Source organism: Lutra lutra, chromosome X (genome assembly GCF_902655055.1).
Source record: "Lutra lutra chromosome X, mLutLut1.2, whole genome shotgun sequence".
NCBI lineage: Eukaryota > Metazoa > Chordata > Mammalia > Carnivora > Mustelidae > Lutra > Lutra lutra.
In genome coordinates, this window is record NC_062296.1 from 14118422 (window position 1) to 14139177 (window position 20756).

Here is a 20756-nt window from a genome sequence, read left to right on the forward strand (position 1 = left end):
CTGTTTTACTCAGAGTCCACCAATTTAGAGGAAAATTTCATCCAAAACGCACTCACAAAAACACCCAGAATATTTGACCAAATATCTGGGCACCCTGTGGCCCAGTCAAGTTGAAATATAAAATTACCTTAACTCTAGGAAACAGAGGGTTGTGGAAGGGGAGGTGGGTATGGGGATGGAGTAACTGTATGATGGGCATCAAGGAGGGCATATGTGAAGAGCATTGGGTGTGATATGCAACTGGTGAATTATTGAACTCTATATCTGAAACTAATGATATACTATATGTTGGCTAATTGAATTTTTAAAAAGTTGAAATATAAAACTAATCATCATGGAGAGCCAGGCATATAGTAGATGCTCAACAAATGAGTTATATTTCCTTTGCTTTTTAATGGTAACAATATAGTGCACATTGATTAAAAACAACCAAAAGACTTATCTATGTAATGAGAACATATTTTGGCAAATTATGGCTAACTTAAGCTCCAAATGCCATTTTGCTCAATTTGAATAAAATTTCAAGTGGAATGTATGCATACACATATGATTCCAGTGTTCCTGTTTTCAATGTGCAAACGATTAAGATTTTCATGCACCAGGAGGACTTCTAATACCTAGAACTGAAAGAAATCCTACTTTGTCTTGTGTCTAAAAAGTGCATTAGCCTGAGAGAGAAGTGTGGGTGGGTGGGATCAGAAGCAGGCACAAGTGCCTCCTTACCCTGTCAGAGAAGGGAAAGGCCTGGCAAGCAAGTGTCCCTGAGTACTTCATACAGAAATGCTCTATGGGATTTGGGGCTGGGGACACATAGCTTCCAAGGGGAATGCAGTCTCCTGCTAGCGCAGCGGTCCCAAACATGGGCTTTGTAGTAAGAGTGACTCCTATTCTTCCTCAGTAAACGGGCAAGAGCAGCAATTGTCTCTGAATCGGTGTGAGGACTGAATGAGAGGAAACGTGTGAACAAACAACACGGGCATGGCAGATGTGGGCAGCTGTGTGTGTGCATGTGGGCATGAGCCAAAGCCCAGCTTCCTCTAAGGTTAGGGAGGAGTTGCTGGCCTTAGTGAAATGGAGCAGCAGATGTCAATAGTAGTTGTGGGGTTGGTTTTCCAGAGCTGGTAGAGCAAATTCAGTACAAGAAAGACTTCTGGAAAAATCCTTCCCTTTTTTATCTCCTTATTGGGAATAGGATGGCAGAAACCCAAGAACATCTGCACTAGAAGGATACTCTCTTACTATCGTACCCACTGCTTTGAAAAGAAGGAAATGAATAAATACTGTTTTCTTTTCCAAACACTTCTTGGGTGACAGAAACTGTGCTAGGCCCTTTCCATGGATTGTTATTTAACCCTCCACACCCCAGTGAGGTAAGGTTCCTGCTTTGCAGAGGATACTTCTTTTGCATTTTTATATGAGGGGCCCATAGAAATTAATGACTTGCTCTAAGTCATACACAACTAGCAAGTGGTGGAACCTGGGTGCAAACTCGGGCCAGTCCGACCACATGATCCTCCTATAGGAAGGTTTGCCCGGATTCTCCTGCTGCCGAGTCAGACTCAGTTCCCCTGCTCTGCACCCCCACAAGCCCCCAGGGCCCCTCGCAAGCACTGCACTTGCTGTGTGCTACTGAAAGTTTCCATCTGTATCTCTGACTTACTCTACTGTGAAGCCCTCGAGGGCAGGGATGCTCTTCGGCTTACCAGCAACTCTCTGGAATTCTCTGTAAACGCATGATGAATAGACACATGGGCCCAGGCAAATTATAAGCTGCGGCTGCCTCTTTCCCACCCAGGGGAGTCTGTGGTTGTGTTAGGGCTTCTGCCCTGGAGTTGCGTGTGACTCTGATCCATGGTTCATACCTCTAGCCCCAAATGCACATGAGCTGTAACGATCCCTCGCCGAATGTCTGCTCATTACTTGCCTGCATTTCACGGCTCTCTGCCATAACAAGTCCCTGTCACATTCCAAAGATCTGTTTTATTAGAGAAAAGTTTCCTTGAACTGAGCTGAACCCATTTTCCTTTTATCAGCCTTGTCTCCTTCTATCTTGCCCTCTTGTGATTTTTATTTGTCCCCTGGAACTCATTTAAACAATTAGTCTCCATGCTGGTTGTTAGCCATTTGTGTTTGGTATGCTGGCTTGATCCAGCTTTGCTCTGAAAAACATTCCATATTGATTTTAAATTGTAGGGCTGGTGTTTGCCACATTTATCAACTCTGTCAGGTACAAAAATGCTTTCTTCCTGTCAGGGCAGATTAATAACTACCAAGCTTTCCAACAGGTGTAAAATGGGCCCTACCTCACTGACAATGCTTTGTCTCTTGGCTTTTGTTTTGACTTATTTTTTACTCTCAATAAATTATTTGTAATTAAATCTTCACATCCAACCACTGAATGATGGACATATATGCATTCCTTGGCATTTTCTCTGCACAGAAATGTGTGCCCTCGGCTCAGGATCTGTAAACACTACTTTAATGCTGTTTTGTTTTGTTTTGTTTTTTTTCCTCTTGGCGGGAGGACAGAAGGGAAACAACTGATAGTTTCCATGAAATATCACAGGGGGAGGAGGTATGCTGGAAATTTGATATTTTAAATTTTATTTATAACCCCCCATGAAACTTAGATTTCATGACTTTGGATAAAATAAACTCAGAAAGATGGCTCTCTATAGAAGGAGGGGTATATCCTAAGCTGGGGCACTAGGTTACGTTTGGCAAGTAACTTCTTTTCCTCCATTCTCTTGAGAGGACTTGATATCCCTGAGACTCCCTGAAGAAGCTGTGGCCGACAGGTTTTGCGTTATTTAGTAGGGTGATTACCAATGGCCTGTCGGCCTGAAGGTCCTCTAGAATGCCAAGTAATAAATCTTCAGAGCTTCCTCTTGCCTCTTTCTCATGATGAATAAAAGCAGTCTTTTTGACACTATTTCCAAGCTCTTTTTCCCCACCCCTCTTTTCCCAATCAAACTAGTCAAAGGTGAATTCTACGTCTTAGCCTTTTGGCTTTGAACACTGATGGAGGCCTTCAACTTTGGGTTGTTGGATGGAACAGAAAAGCATTCTGTAAGCCAACAGGGAGAAGCCATCATTTTCCTCTGGGTTTGCTGTACACGGTGTGTTTGTTGCAAGCACCCTGCGCTGTGCTGGAATGGAGGAGACGGCAGCTGGAGCTGAGGGAGGAGGCAGGCTGCAGAGGCAGGCTTAGGCTAAGAGAAGCAGTTATGTGGTTAGCCGCCATCAGAACATGGGGCCCAAGTGTGCGGCCCTGTCAGGGCAGTGGTAACAGGCACAGGCTGTCTCCTCTCAGTTGTCTGAGGTGTCAACCCTACAGTCTTAAAAAGGCAGGCTGCCTGCTCTGAGGTCCTTTGCCTCTATCAGTGCCAACCCCTGAGCTGACTGTCCCCCCTGCTCATATGCCTCGACCATCCAGCAGGGAGCCTGCAAAAGGCCTTGGGCTCAGTGTTGGGGCTTCTGTGGGGACAGGCCTGCCATCATGTAAGTGCTGCTGTAGCTCTGAGTGGAGGTAGGAAAGATCTCTTCACACTGTAAGTGCTAGCTGAGGCAATACCATCTCTCCACTTCTGACACTAGAACCCTGCTCCTCAGACTTCCTCCACTTCAGAATCACGGTGAAGGAGAGGAGAACACAGATCCCGGTGTCCCAAACCCCCCCCCCCCAACTAAATTCTGATTTAGCATGTCTGTGGAGGCGGAGTGGTTCTGTGTCCAGGAATCCATGTTCTTAACAGGCTGCTGCCCAGGTGGTTCCTGGACTGTCCTCTGAAAGGAGAAGGCCCAGAATGTTGGGAAAAGTTCTTGATGACCATCTGAGCAAAACTGCTAGTTTACAGAGGAGGTAACGGAGGTCCATAGAGGAAGTCTTGTCTGAGGTCACACAATGATGTAATACCAGAGTTAGAACTAGGAGCAGGGTCTCAATATCACTTCCTTCATGCTTTGTCCTGAGGAGAATGAGACAAGGTGAAGCTATGACTTTGTATTCTTCCATCTTTTTCTAAGTGGACACAGCCTGGTGCAGGCCTGCAGCGATTCCCAGAGGGATATGTTGGCATGCTGTAATGTGTGGGGGTCTGATACACCACAGGCCCCTGAGTATGAATGCCAGCAGCTCCCCTACCCTGAGTCATTCTGACAACCCCAAATATCTCCACACATTTCCAGATGTCCCTTGGTGGTAGTGGGGAGAGAGTGCTGCCTCCAGCTGAGAATGGCTGGTGGGGCAAAGAGGTGTAGTTGATTATGCATCAAAGGAATTCTGGTTTTGAGTTTTAGTTTTGCCATGAATTTCCTGTGACCTGAGGGATCCCTGGTCCAACTGCTGAGGCTCTGTCCTCCTGTTTCTTCAACTACACGATGGCAGCGAGGGGTTAGGGGGCCAGAAAGATCTCTTGGGACCCTCACAGCTGACTTTGTAAATCTTAGGTGCTGGTGAGGTACACAGACAGGGCACGGACACTCACATTCTTCCGTCTGTATGGCTGTAGTCAGCACAAGCCATGAATAGTACTACCAGGAAATGAATTCATTTCCAAAGAATACCAGTGACGCTTTGCCTTTAAGAGAACATGACTTGGTTGTGTTCATCCTGTCAGCTCTGGGTTGACAATGACCGAGAGCCTCAGTGTCCAGAGGTGAGGTGGACCCCCATCACCGTTCAAGTGGATTGAGTTCAAGGTGATTAGTTCCTGTAATCCCTAGACAAACTGCAGAGGTGTTAGCTACCTCAGCTTCTTCATGAAATTGGAAAGGCTATGCTTGCTCTTTTGAGAAGCAGCCCCGGATCCCTGGTGCATTGTGGGGGCACTCTGTTTTATTTAGGGGGAGAGGAGAGAACACTCAGGGATGCTGTGCGTGTGTGGTGAGGGGTGCTCCATAGTACCTCCCCTTGTTTTCAGTATGGGAACCTCTATCTCAGTCCGCAGCTGCCTTTTGCATTAGCAGAAGCCTCCAAGCCAGCACTCTTGGGTGAAACTATGGCCGACTGGTGTTCTTTCAAAAAAACATAGAGCTTTTTACCTCTCAGAACTGCAGTTTGGCTCCTGCGGGAGAAAGGCATCAGATTAATTTCTAGGATAGGAAAATGATTAATGAAAATAATAAGCTGGTTTAATTATCTTTTCATCTACCAGTTACCGCCTTCTCCAAGAACTCTGCAGCAAAGCTGTTGACCAGAGTAGTTGTTTACTCTGAGCTCACTTCATAGTAGTTCACACTAGCTATGTCATAGTGGCTTTATTTTTCATTCATTTCCCCAGGACAGCAGTATTGAAAGGGACAGACTGCAAGTCTGATTTTCTTATTTTATAGCTGGGGAAACTGAAAGATCTATTGAAGGGAGGGGTCTTGCTTAAGGTCATACAGCTAGTTAACAGTAGAGATAAAACTAGAACAGAGGTCTTCTGACTCCCAGTCCAGTGTTCTTTCCATACTTGACTCCCTCATGAAGGTTGCCTTTGTACAAAATTCCCAATTTAAATTCTGTTACAAAAATTTCTAGATAAAAACATGCCAGCAAAGCTCCCCTGCCCCACATATATGCAGATACATACCAAATATTGTGCTATGGCCAAACAATTTCAGCTAACAAAATCCCAAATGTATGTCCCTAAGGAAACCACCAAGAAGAAATTCCAGACAGAAGCACTTTTCTCTGGTAATGTGCTCGTTTTTCATCTTGCTACCTTATCTAATGTCTGGGGATGTGGCTCTATTCTGCCTGAACCTAATTGCCATAATGGTTCTAAAAAGGAACCTTTAAGAGAGTGACAATCTCAACATTTCAAGGAGGCACAAATGAGGTAGGGCTTTGTAGATGAAAGGCAAACCCTCTACCCACATCTGTGAACAGAACTACCGAACTGATATTAGGTGAAATATCCCCAAGTAGATTTCTCTTTTATCCTTTTAGAAACCTCAGGACATTACTCAAACATTGGAATTCCTGAAGACAGAGACAGACTCTACTTACTGCACACATACTTGGCCTCACTGTGTGTCAGACTGCAGACCACTCTCAGATTCGACTTCCTCTTCAAAAAGACCCAGATTCTTTCTCAAGATAGGACACAGACATCCAGGGACAGAAACAGAGCTAGAAACAGAAAGATCAGTACCACAGTCAGCTCCTTTGGCCAGCTCCATGCCTCACCAGGCTCTCAACCCTGATTCAGCAGTCTCTGCACTTGGCTCAGACTCCTCAGTCCCCTCTTAGTGACTGATGTCAACATCCCCATAGCTGCCTGAGTCAGAAGGCTGAAGGTCGTTCTTGATTCTGCCCTCTGCCCTGACCTCCAGCCCATCACAAAATGTGGTGTCATCTCTCTCCTTAATATCTCTGACTCTTCCACTTCCCTCTTTCTCTGTAGACCAGCATCTGGTCTACAACAACTTCTTGTACCATGTCACATACTCAACTGGGGGAAATGGCAGTCAGCAAAGCAGACTAAAACATTGTCCTCAACGAGTTCAGGCATGTATTCTAATTGGCCATTTATTCATTTGCCTCCTTCAATGGGCCATGAGCTCGTGGAGAGCATCAACCAAGTCTAACCTCCCACTGTATATCTAGACTCTGGCATGGTCCTTGGTGCATATTAGGCATTAAGCATATAAATGCCCATGGGTGAATATTCAACTTTTACCACTGTGTAGTAGCCATAGCACAGCTCTGCCCAAGCTTTCCTCTTACCCATTCCTGACCTGTTTCTCCTAGTTATTCCAGCACTTTGGGACATTTTTGTGCTCTCATACCCATTTCCTTCATGTCCTATGCTCTGAGCTGGAGTTCCGGGCTGTGACTCTTTCTCTGGAGAGCCTTCTCTAGCTGCTCTCCTCTCTCCAGGCAAATTGCTACCAATCTTGTCCCCAGTGGCTCAGCCTACAGGTATGGTCAGTTGGGCTCAAGGCCTCTGGTCAGGTTGCATGGTTGACCAGACGAGGTCTGAACAGACAAGGTCTAAAAGCTTGGCAACTCTTGCCCAAACTGGAAACTCCAGCCTCCAATAATCTTTAAGTAAAAAAACATCTTCCACTTGCACAAACTGTATGTTCCCTACCACCACGAAGACGGTTTCCAGGGCAGGTAAATATTAAGTTAAGACTTGGTCAAAATCTGTACTATTGAAAAGAATTGCCTAAAGTAGTATTTGAGCAATGATCATATCACAGTGCTTCTACTTTTCTGATTCAAGGGAGAGAGGGGAGGGATGATGTCTACTTCATGGGCTCCAAGAGGTGAAGGAGCCAAGGCTGTCTTTGTCTATCACTGTACTCCCAGTGCCTAGTGCATAGTGGCATCTCAATAAATGTTTCTTGAACAAAGGATGAGAATCATGGTAGGCCCTATGGGTTTATGCATCATGGCAACTGACTTCTTCATTCATAGGAAGTGGGTGGGAAAAAGTCTTAGAGTACAACAAATTAAATCTCTTCATTTTACAAGTGAGAAGACACAGATCAAAAATGACTGAGTAACTTAGTAAAAATCACACAGCAAGTTAGTGACAAAGCCTGGACTCAAATCACTGTTGAGTCTCACTGTTCTTTCCCCAGCAACAAATCTCCCACCTCAGGCTTAAATCCAAATAAGAGTTCGCTATAAAGATTTATGAAAGTCGGGTTCTTGGTCCGTGTTAAGATTGTATAGGTTTTGATGCATTTTTAAAAAGATTTATTTATTTATTTGAGAGAAAGAGTGTGTAAGCTTGTGGTGGGAATGGACATGGGGAGAGAATCCCAAGCAGATTCCCTGCTGAGCACAGAACCCAACTCAGGGCTGGACCTCAGGACCCATAAGATCATGGCCTGAGCTAAAATCAAGAGTCTGTTTCTCAACTGACTGAGCCACCCCGGCGTCCCTCTTTTGATGCATTTTTTTTTAAACACTGACATTAAACTTCTCAGAGAGCTGCTCCCCTTCATTGCCATCCACATTCCCCTATACAGCTAATTTTTTTCTTTTCAAAATAAAATCAACTTTTAAAGGGCTCTGTATTTTTAACACATAGAAATGAAGCCTATCAAAGCCAGATGCACTAAGTTAACTACAGACAAATAAGTCACTTGCTCTAGTGTCAGCAAATTTTTTCTGTTTGGTGCTGATTTAATAGATTTGCAGAAAAATAAGCAAGGAAATTCAATAATGAGCCCCTATTCTTTGCAATAAACTTGCCGGGAAACAGTCAAAAGTGAAAGGAATCCATTTAGATGTAAGTGGCATGATAACTGCCTGTCTGCCAGGAAGACTGAGGCCACTCCAGGTTCACATGCAGCCCTTTGTCCTCTCCTGTCCTGATCTCTACGTCACAAGGGTTCAGGGTTCTATTTCAAGTGTAACATTTCCATCTATGCAGAAGAACCTCCTTCTCACCATCCTGGCTTCCTTGGAGAACTAGATCTGTGATGATGGGGCTTTTAAAAAAATCTTTCACATCCTTATTTTGGTCTTTTTAGTTTATTCCCCTGACATTCTTACAGAGTAGGTAGGGAAGGACTTGTCATGCTGAAGAGATGAAATGATTGTGAGGGGTCACTGGGCTTGTCAGGGGACAGAGACAGGGACAGAAAGCTGGAACTTCGGACACACAGTCTAGTCCTCCTCTATGAATGCCATTTCACTAATATGTGAGGTAATTTTTTTCCTTGTTCTTTTCCACAAAATTTATGAGCTGATATATTCCATGGGAAGCCATTAAAGGGTCACGGGTCAGCATCACTTTAGTTCAGTGTTGGCAGTGCGGTGCCCTAAATGGAATAATGAGGTAGATTTATTCATTTTTCTCTTCTGGTTCATGATAGTGATGCCAAAAAAATGTGGGCCCTAAGATGACACTTCCCAGGAAAGATATGGATAGTAAAAGTTTGGAAACAGGAACATGTTTCCATAGGCAGCAAAATTCTAGTCATTTTATGCTACATACCAGGGGTTGGCAAACTATGGCCTACAAGCCAAGTTTGGCCACTAGCTATTTTTTTTAAGTAAAGTTTAATTGGCACCCAGCCATAGCCATTCATTTCTGGATGTTTTAAGGGCCACTTTCACACAATAACAGCACGACTAAGTTGGCTGTTGAAGCCTAAATTATTCACCCTCTGGCCCTTTACAAAAATGCTTGATATCAAACAATAACCCTACTCATGAGGAAAGGTTCCTTTTGTCAGGATCAGGAAGTTCTGTCCAGGACAGAAATTGCTGGGAGCTTGGAAGAGACCCCACATTGCTGAAAATACCTGAGCAGATTTGTGGGAATGGGTATAGGGGCCTAGGATGGGCATAAACATTTTTTCTTGCCATTCTTTATGAAATCAGTCTTGAGCCCTCATTTTACTGTGGAAAGATCTATTCTAGGGACTTCCAACCACGTAACAATCCCTGGAAGGATTCTCTTTGTTACCAGTAATATAATGTCAACCCAGTGCCAGAGGGTTAAAGGACAATGAAATCAATAGCCTTCACCAGATACTGCAGAGATTCGGGATGTGTCTTCCCCTTGAGTGCCCTGTTTTCAACTTGTTCTTTCAGTTGGGGCCACCAAGAGATGATGCATGAGGGATCTAGCTTCCTGGGGTCTTCTGAAGTTCATGCAAGTACAAAGATCTGGCTCAAAGAGGCCACAGTCTGTGAAGTCTCTGCAGACATTTTTTGTCAGGGTCCTTAAGTGGCAGTTCCCATGCACGAAGATCCATTTAATGGGCCTGGACATCCGAGTTAACAAGGAGAATCAGGACGCTCGCTTTCTCATTCTAGGGATTCACTGCTTCCTTTCCAAAAGCCTTCACAGGGTCTTGCCAAAGGGAAGCTCCATGTACATCTTCAGAATGCTAGATTGGGTTGTGGCTGAAGGCAGGAGAGGCTAGGATGAAGTATCAGCCAGGATACGCACCAGGAGCTGGAAGGTTCTTTGCTCTACCTCGGTCCTCTCATTGCCTACTCCTACTGTATTCATTTGCTAGGGCTGCTGTAACAAAACACCACAAACTGGGTGGCTTAACCTATGGAAATTTATTCACATATGGGCCAGGTTGGTACCTTCTGAGGCCTGTGAGGGACAGCTCTAGTCCATGCTTCTCTCCTAGTTTGGGGCAGTTTGCAGCAATCACTCCAATCTGCCTTCATCATCCCATGACATTCCCCCTGTGTGTCTATGTCCAAATGTCCCGCTTTTGTAATGATACCAGTCATATTGGATTTTGGTCCACCTTTCTGTAGTTTGACCTCATCATAGTAATTATAGCTGCAGGGACTCTATTTACACATAAGGTCACATTCTGAAGTATGGGGGCTAGGACTTCAACAAATGAATGGGTGGCACAATTCACCCCCAGACACCTACCCACCAACCCTCATCCACCCTTCCTCCATTCCACCTCTTCAGGGTTCTACTTCTCTGCCTCCAATTCTGGGCATGCCCCAATACCCCCAGAGCTTGTCAGAAGACTATAGCCAGAGAGCATGAGGTATATTGTCATCCCTCATTAGAACTCAGTTACTTTTTAGATATGGGAACCTGGACAAGTTACCTAATGTCTTAAAGCCTCAGTTGCTGTATTGGGAGGCTGGGAAGAACTGCATTCTTAGCTTCATGGGATGGTTGGTGTGAGCCCCGTTATACTGCCTGACCCATAATAGCAAGGCTCAATAAACAGTAACTATTATAATTATCTGCAGCAGCTTTGGCACTGGGGACAGGCTTGGCCTCAGAAAAAAAGGAGAAAGCTGAAGAGAGCATATCTAGCAAGGGTTCATTCCTTTGTCCAAAAGAATATGCATTGAGCTAGGTACTCCTCTAGGGCCTGAGGATTCAGCAGTGTAGACAACGAAGTTCCTGCTTTCAAGGAGCTGACAATCCAATGGGAGAGATGGACAAGATAGAAAACAAGGAAATCCGTATGATCAAATCAGATCGTGATAAAGGTTATGAAGAAAAAGAACATAGGGCGGGGGGAATAAGTAGTGAAAGTGGCTGGCTAGGAAACAGTCCTGAGAGGGAATAGGAGATTGCTGAGAAGCACAGAGAACTGACTAGGTGACATTTGTCCTCATCAATTGGCTTAGATGTGAAATATTGATTCCAATTCACCTCTTCTCTGTCTGCTGAACTCTTAAGTCTCTTCAAATCAGTACCTTACCACTGAGTGCTCAATTATGTCCTCCCCAGCATTCCTGATGATTACTTCTCCCATGCCAGTCCCTTCTACTGGGCTCCTTGGAGGCAGGGTTCCTGTCTCACATTTGTTTTGTAATGGTCTCACTCTTAGTACAGTACTGAAACAGGTAGTAGTTTCTCCATAATACTGGTGCATTAAATGATTTACAGAGAAAAGCAAAGGTCTATTTTTATTGGAGATGGTGACTACAGCAGAACTCCTAAATGCATTAGGCCTATCTTGAGAGCAAAAAGTAATCTCTGCCTACTGGGATAACCAACTGACCGAACAGCATCATCTGCATACTGTTTCAGAAGACCCAGATTCCCCATAGTACAGTTGATAAGACCAAATGGCCTGAAAGACAGTATAGCAAAGTGGTCAAGGGTTAGTTCTGGGATCAAGCTCTGCAACTTCAGAGATGTGTGACCTTGAATAAGTAACTTTCCTTGTCCAAGTCTCGGCATCCTCATCCATAAAATTAAGACTAAAAGTAGCACCCAGCTAATAGGATTTTATGACAATCAAATCAACTAATATAAAGCATGTGGTATGGTGCCTGGCATATAAGGACATATAAATGTTAACATGAGTTATCCAAAGTGCTTAACATGCAGCTGGTTGAGTGATTTAATCATTGGCCCTTGGAACTACACAGGTTGGATATCAGAAGGTAGTTCAGCCAACTGGGCAAGGTAGTATATCTCTTGGGCTTTCTGGAAAGGTGCTGACACTATTTGAGTAGTAGGCTGTAGTTGTGGCTGAGACTGTGGCAGTAACTGGGGTGTGGGACGGGGACTGAATGTCCTCAACTTGATTTCCTCTGTGACAGGTTTTGCCAACATGGACAGTCCCTAACCATGCTGAAAGACAGATGAACCTGCTGAGAGCCTCACTGTAAGTTGGTGGTCTCCATGCATTTCAATGATTGAGACAGAACTTGTTTCTGATTAAGCTGGGGGAAAGAGAAGAGGCACGATAATTTAATTTTTAGGTTCCCATAGGGCTTATCCAAGTGTATAAGGTAGGGCATAAGTAAACCTGTTAATGTTTCTTACAAGCAAAGGAAGGGCAGCCCATGTGAGAATGAGCACAAGGTTATTGGGCCAGTTTTATTTCTCTCTGCCCTCTGCTTCTTACAGCGAGGAGAGGGAGCCAAAGCTCACAATATAGGATGAAAGGGCCTGAAGCAAAAGAACATTCCCAGATACTGCTTCTCTTTGTGTGGTCCCTCAAAAGGCACTGCTGCCTTCTCCCATGCTGGCCTCTGGACTACATCCTGCATCCAGATGGCTGGCAATCTAAGGGGCCTCTCCAGGAAACCATGGCAGCCAGTCAACAGCATTTGTTTAAAGATAACTTGCTAATTTTATTTTAATCTTACTTTTCCCCCTGGAAAACCTATTTTAGTAATTTTATACATGTTTTTGAAACAATTCCAAACTTACACAAAACATTCAAATATGGTCAGTAAAGTCCACAGAGCTTTTTTCCCCTGAATCATTTGAGAGCAAGTTGCTATCCTAATGCCCCATTGCACTACTATACTTCAGTATTTCTGGTAAGTAAGGGCATTCTCCTACATAACTGTAATGTGATCAGGGGATTAATGTTGACACACGACTATAATCTAATCCTTATATCCCACCCCAGCTTCACCAATCATGTTGTCCCAATCATGGCCTTTATAGTAAAAGGATCCAGTTCAGAACTATGTGTTATATTTAGTTGATATGTCTTTCTAGTCTCCTTCCTATACAGTCTCTCAGCCTCTCTTTGACTTTCTAGATCTTGACACTTGAGTATTTCCAGCTAGCTACTTTACAGAATGCCCTTCCATCTGAGTCTGTCTGATGTTTCTTCATTATTAGATTCAGGTTGTGCACCTATGGTAGCAATACCACGTGAGTGATGCTGTGTTCTTCTCATTGAGTCCTATCAGGGAGTTCCAGAGGAAACAGATTTTAGGGTAAACTGTCACAGTGAGCTCCTGAATCAGCTTCATCACTAGTTGGGAAAAACACCCAGCTGCACTTGACACTGGGCTCAGGATACATAAAGTGACCTTGACAGGTACTTGCGGTGCCTCCACACTAAAATCTACTCAAGTGTGGTCTTTGCCCGCCTTTATAACTTTACCTCCTATGATACATATGGCCTTACAGGTATATACCACACCAACTTGCCTTTCCTCCACATGTCCAGGAACACTTCCCCATCTCTGTGCCTTTGCCCGTATGGTCCCTTTTGCACTTCATCCCCACTCTGTTCCTGCCCATGTCTCCTGTCAAAAGCTGAGTTGTCTTTCAGAGGCCACTTCAAATGCCACACTCCACGTGAAGTTTTTCTCAACCCCCTCCCATCCTAAACTAAGAATTTCACCTTTCCTCTAGCATATTTTGCCTTTAAAAATTTTTTTAATAATTGTATTATCCCTTATACTAAAATTAGGTAATAGCAAGATTTCTGTAAGTGGTAGCTTTGTGTTACCGAGCTCTGCTTTATCCTTAATCCTGCCTCACCCCCCACCCATGCACTCACTGCCCATTTAATGTAATGTGGTGTGTGCAGTAACAATAGCTAACATTTTTGACTGCTAACTACATACAGGCACTGTTCTAAGTTGTCTGCATGGGTTATTTCATTTAATGATTATAACAGCTCCATAAATTAGGGGGCTATCGTCATTTCCATTTTATAGAAAGTAACTCAACAATAACAGATAATAAATAAATATCCATCGATGGCAAGAATCATTTCATGAACTCAAAAAATATTTAACAAAAAATGATTACACCATGATATCCTCAGGGTCCTCTAGTCCCTGATCTTGAAGGCACTGTTTCTAATTAGAAGATAAGATTCACTATTGGGCAGGAAAACTATAAGCCATTGAAAGATGACAGTCAGAGGCCAAGGAATTTCATTTGGAAGTAGAGGGGGAAAAGCAGGTGATAAGTAGAAACCAAAGCACCAAAGATAGGCAAGGTTGCAACAAATGGAGGCAAGCACCTCAGATCCACCGACAAATCCCAAGCCCAGGAGACCAGCTCAGCAAAGAGCCCTGTGTCAGCATGGAGAACAGGACTAGACCTTGGGGCCCAGTGGCTCCCCACAACTGCTTCATGAGTAGCACCTCTGAGGACCACTTGGAACACAGAAGCCACAGTAATCTCTTACCCAGAATTAACTCTCTATACCTCTGATCAGTGGTATCTGTGTTCAGGCCTGGATGAGTTGGCTTTCTCAGTATACAAAGGCCAGAGGCCTGGATAAGGGATGCCAAAGATGTGGGAATTCTAGAAGTATCCTCTGGCAAGCAACCCTACCTGTGTGAGCCCCAATTTTCTCCTCTATAAAACAGGGTTAATACCCACACCACCCACCTATCTTATGGTGACAGTAGAGTACATATAATTATTAACTTAAGTTAGACCATTGCCAGTATTTGTTCATATCTCACATACCGGCGGCAATTTCTTTTTTTTTTAATTATTTTTTTAAAGATTTTATTTATTTATTTGACACAGAGAGATCACAAATAGGCAGAGAGGCAGGCAGAGAGAGAGAGGAAGGGAAGCAGGCTCTCTGCTGAGCAGAGAGCCCGATGCGGGGCTCGATTCCAGGACCCTGAGACCATGACCTGAGCCAAAGGCAGAGGTTTAACCCACTGAGCCACCCAGGCGCCCCCCGGCGGCAATTTCTGATGGTTCAAACAGGATGCAAACGGTGAGGTCTTCTTTATCAATGTATTCCTGGCACCAAGTACAGTGTCTGGTACAGGAGAAGCATCAAAAAACATTTTAACAGATTTATCGAGGTATAATCAATGTACAATAAACTGCAATTAGTTCAATTCTACAATCTGACGAGTTTTGATATGTATATACCTGCAAACTACCTTCACAACCAAGACACAGTGAAGCTATCTACTGCTTCCGAAAAGTTCCTCCTCAAGAGATACTGGCTGGAGAAATAAGAAACATGTCTTACTGCTCTAGAGACTACGAAACACCAATACCAAGGGATTATTGCTAAAGCCCAATGAGGAGACTTAATCCTCACCCCTATACCCAGGATGTAGGGCCATGTGAAGGAGAGCAGGCAAAGGAACCCTGAACCATGATGGGTTTGGGGGTCACAAAGACAATGATGCTCCTGATGGCAGAATCCACTGCCTGTCTGGGGGAAATAATACACTAATAGAGCTCCAGGTCACATTCCCAGCTTTGGTACCAATTGACTTATAACGTTGGGTAGTTTTGTTTGCCCAATTCTTTTTTTTTAAGCCTTATTGATCAGAAAAACATTTTAGAGTTGATTGGGTGGCTTTAAATCTCATTCTTTCATGCAATTTTCTTTTTACATTGTCCTTAGCAATAAATTTGGACAGAGATGGATGGTAAGGAGTGCTAAAATAAAACTGAACTGTAACTTGGAGTGATTTCACAGCCAAGATGGGGTGCTTTACTCATATTTATGACAGTATGCAGTACTGGAAACTTCCACAGGGCAGTAGGGGCTGCCTAATTAGCTGGGGAATTGGAGATGATCCAGGCCTCATCTAAGTGGGGCAAACCTAATAGCTCACCTCTGCCTCAGGTGACTTAGAGAATGGAGGCAGTCCCAATTTCATCCTGAACTTTTGCTTTGCTTTGCCTAGGACAACTGAGTCTAAAGGCGTAAGACTACCCAGCCACTCACATTTGCATTTCACCCTGACCCTGTCCAGATCAACCTGGCTTTCTATGTGGAAGTCAAAATACTGTGCACCATGAAAAGTTCAGGAATGTATGTCTCTACAGTAAGAGCAAAAGAACAACATGGACTATTTCAAACTCATGTGAGAAATTGAGGCTCCCTAGTGAGAGGGCCCAGAAGATGCCTACTTTTTTGTACTTTCTTACAGTAACTGGATATTTTATGGCATGTTGGAGACAGATAGGATCTTTGAGATTATTACACTCAATTGTCTTTCAACTGTCTTTCAATAGCAGAATCTAGACTACAAAGAAAAATTACATGGAAATTCAATATATACAACTATATGAGTACAGGCATTGTTATATATATATATATATATATTTGTGTATATATATATATATATATATATATATATATATATATATATATACAGCAAATCACAGTTCTATTAAATGTAAGTTATCCTAAATCCATAGATTACTAAATTCATAGAATCTAAATGAGAGTGACAGTCTCCTAGAAAGCCAACATGCCTAGACAGTAAGCAACTTAACAGAGGCGCTGCTTATAAAGTTACAGAAATCATTCTGTACCACCTCTACATAGGATCAAAACCATTAATCAAGGCATTAATATTGAGTGTCCTCCAAAATGGCAGAGCTTTGCATATGTGATCTGACTGCATTAGTCTTTGAACACAACTTTGAATGCCTTTTTATACTAAATAGTCCTTGCCTATTAGCATTTGGTGAATTCAGGCAAACAAGACTCAGAGGAACCCCAAAAGCACTCTATTTCAGTATGTTTTATCACAGTAGAAGTGCATTTAAAATAGCCCAAGGGGTGCCTTGATGGTGCAGTTGGTTAAGTGTCTGACTCTTGGTTTCGGCTCAGGTTATGACCTCAGGGTCATGGGATCAAGCTCTGCATCAGGCTCCGTGCTAGTTGTCAACCCTGCTTGGGATCCTCTCCCTCTCCCTCTGCCCCTCCCCCACTGCTCTGTCTCTCAAATAAAGAAAAAAATCTTAAAAAAAATAAGGTAACCCCAAAAGTTCTTCTACAGTCCCTCTGTAACTTCAGCCATTTTTTCAAAAGAGAGTAATTAATATGTCACCATTATTCAACATGTTGAAGTGTTCATTCCCACCCTCCCCACACCAAAATGGAATGCTATTTAGAATAAAGTAAGATTCTAATTTCCATACTCTGGCTGAGATTTGTAGTGTGGAGCTAGGCAGCTTGAAGGGAGGCTTTGGCATTCCTCCTAGCCAGGCCTCCCTGCTACTACACGATAAAGCCATCTTGTCCATAAATGGAGACACTTTGCATATTGGTTAGAAACTCCTCAGGCATGCCAGTAAATTGCACCAGCCCTGCCAATAAGCACAGATAATCTATGCCGTCACTTTCCTGTGAGCTCAGGGCCAAATGTTTTCCATGTCTGTACAAAATGTATGTCTCTGATGGATGATGACATTCCTTTTTCATTTACAAACACAGAAATCCATGAAATCCAGTGGAATTACAGATAGAATTCAGATGACAGATCTAATTTATATGTAAATAATTGTTTTGTGGGGGCAGGATTCATACATTGGAAGGTGTTTGTTATATTGCTGGAATAATGGATCTCAGATTTCTGTGCCTGTGATTTACCATGCTGAGTTAAAATAAGAGGTGGAAGAGAGCACCTGGATGGCTCAGTTGGTTGGGCATGTAACTCTTGATCTCAGGGTCATGAGTTCCAGCCTCACAATTGGGCATGGAGCCTACTTAGGAAAAGAAGGAACGAAAGAAGGAAGGGAGGGAGAGAGGGAGAGAATGAGAGATGAAGGTCATTATGACTTTCTTGATACCAGTTGTCATGTAGGTTGCCATAACAAACTTCCAATTCTCACCTCTAATTAGACAATTATCAATTGACAAGGAAATTGCTTCTTGGAATTATGAAGGCTCAGAATCAGGTGTGACTTTTCATAATTGAAAAATGGGTAAAAATGAATTGCTAAAATGAAACATCACTTGGAAATTTCATAAAACATAGAATATTAGAATTGAGTGGGTCTTTCAAGGTAAAACCAGTCTAGTGGTTTCCAAGCTGATTATCATGGGGTTCCTGTATGCCTTCTAAGCCAGTAACAGGATATATGGAGCTATTTGCGATTGAAAACCCTAGCTTCTCAAAAATAAAGTCACACAGGCTAACTAGAGTATCAAGTGTCTTTGCTTCGGGCTGGAGTTTTATGAGCTTAGTATGGTTTAACTGGTCACCTCACACTCATCAGAAGCTCTTATTGACAGATCCTTATGTAGTTAATCACTTAAATTTGAGAAAATCAATTACTACTTACTAAAAAGCAGTTTGCATAGTGGGTTTACTATTTCAAATCATGGAGTCCATGGTATTATCAAGGGTGAGAATAGGGATTTTTTTTTATCCTTGGTTGTAAGAAGGTTGTAACTCACTGAACTTATCAAAAGTTTTAAAAACAACCAAACTGAGGCACAAAACACTACTGTCCCTTATTGGTTATCCTGGATCATTTATAAGTGCCAGGGTAATAGCTTATGTATTAATAATGCCTGTCTCAGCACCTCCCCTAATATATTCCTTTTCTCTGTCCATCAGCCCTTGATTTAATCACTCACTCTACTGAGGAAAGAAGTTTCAAATTTATGAGTAATGTAAGTCTTTAGTCGTTATTCTTAAATTCCCCAGTCCAATTTAATTCACTATTCTTTGGCTGTTATCTGCATAGTTGAGTGGGTCCACCATTTTAACTGAATTGACTAATCAATTCAGTTAAAATATCACAAGGTATTTCATTCATCCCAACACAGTCACACTAGATGCAGTGAAGTATAAATAGATAGAAACCCCCTCTGCCTAGTAAAATCTCAGCAACTCCTAGGCTGAAAATAGTAGGTCAGGAATATGGTATTTTATCACTAACCCAGCAGAAATGAGGAACACCCAGCTCCTTAAAAACCTTCCTCATTTCTAGCAGGCACCATCTCTTCTTTGTCCTTCTGGCTTAGGCCACGTTTCCCAGGAAATAGACTTCGAGATGAAAATCTGTGTGCAGGTGTTTTCTTGGGCAGTGCTGTCTGAACAGGATTGTAAAGGAGTGGAGGAAGCAGGATTTAGTGGAGGGAGGTTCTGCTGAGATGCAGTTGCAACAGAGGCCCCAGCTCATCTAGAGTTCTAGAGAGGACCTTTGAGTTGTTCTCAATAAACATAAGGGGTCCTGGCTTTCTAGACCCATGTTGCCAGGTTCTGGATGTGGGCTGTCCCTGGGGAGTATGAGTAGCCTTGGGTGAGGAAATTCCCTTTGGATGGCAGTGATTCTCGGAGAGAAACACAGCTGGAAGCTTACAGTAGCTAACACTCTAGTTAAGATTATGAGCGCCTCATTGCTGATGTGGGAATCTGAGAATACACCAAACATGTATTACCCCTTCTTGCCCTTAACCCTCCTTGTGTAAACCTCCCCCCTCTGGAGACAATGTTCCCTCTGCATTATTCTCCTAGAAAGAGGAACCTAGAAAGTAGACTTAGACTTCTTTCCTTTCCCCAAAAATCTTCCTTAGAGCTGGTATAGCACTTTTGAGAGCTGGCCAGCTAGGGTTAATGTGAAGTTTATAGCTGATGGACAGAGAAAAACAAATAGTCCCTGTGTGTGTTTGAAGTTCTTTTCATTATTTAAGGAGCCTTCTTTTGCTATTCAGTTATATAAAGATTAGAAGACAAAGTGGAGTCAACAAAAGAAATGAATCATTTGAATAGCATGATTGCCATTCTGCAATGATCTGAAAAATCCAATATCACCATTTAAGTCAGATTCACTTTTGTCTAGAGAAAGAGAATTGACCTTTTCCAGTGTACCTAAGTAGAAGGTCAGACAGACTAAGAAAATGATTCAACCTTCTTTAAGTTTCTTTTTATTCTTTTAGCCTTCTTTTGTTCCCATCTATTCTGCATCTTTTAACTTTTTTTCTGCACTAAAAATCTGTTTATCAGGCCATGTCTATATGAAGCCAAAGTAAGTATCTGAAAACAAAAATTCTATTAGTTTAGTTAGTTGAAATCATATATATTCCCTTTACCCTTGCAAGTACTGGCTGGATTTAAATAGGCATGTGCGTAGGGGCACAGCCATTAAAGTTATGGGGGACATTTTGGCATACCACACTTTGGAAGTGTCTTTCCGTAATGTATGGCCTCTCAAGCCACAGATTAGAGCTTACTAAGCAAGCAGCAAACTTAAATTGTAATATTCTCCATCTTGCTTTCTGTGTTTTAGTACATGGCATCAAATATCATTGGTCCAAGCAGTCATGCTTCATGATAAGTCAGGAATTGTTCACTAAAACTTCATTGCCTCTCAAAAATCCAAATAGTATGCTAACCATTTGGGGGGGGAAATGAAGACAAAAGAGCTGTCATTTTAGGGTTAATTTCATCTTAATTTGGTTTGTAGTAAGAGGCCTACCAGGGGGAAAAGTACACCATTTAGAATTTCACTATCTCTAGGTTCTAATCCCAGCAGAAGATAACTAGCAGTTACATATTTGGCTTTAACTAAAATATTTTGTGAATCCTAACCTTATGCCGTTGAGCCAGAGTTTCTCTATTATGAACAACTGGCTGTTGTTGGAGGGGAAGAAGAGATTGTTAGAGCAGACTCTTCTTTCCTCTTGTGAAATAAATCGATAATGTAATTTTCGAAACATCAAATATTTTTGCAAAGAAATGATCTGGTGATGCGCCCAAAAATCTCTGGCTGTGGCAATGTTGACACATCTCTAGGATTTGACTACATCAAAGAGTTGTCTTAATACCTGTCAACACATCATGTTTCTGCATCTCAGTTTTCATA

The 20756-nt window shown here is 42.7% G+C and overlaps 1 protein-coding gene across 2 annotated transcripts in view; it reads right to left on the minus strand.

Annotated features, from left to right (window-relative positions):
* LOC125092198 (putative MAGE domain-containing protein MAGEA13P) overlaps nucleotides 1-20756 on the minus strand; it is a 420768-nt gene that overhangs the window by 197868 nt on the left and 202144 nt on the right. For both annotated transcript variants that reach the window (XM_047716563.1, XM_047716562.1), the window contains one exon: nucleotides 5996-6118. The gene's annotated coding sequence lies outside the window, so the exon portion shown is untranslated. The remainder of the gene's footprint in view (nucleotides 1-5995; nucleotides 6119-20756) is intronic.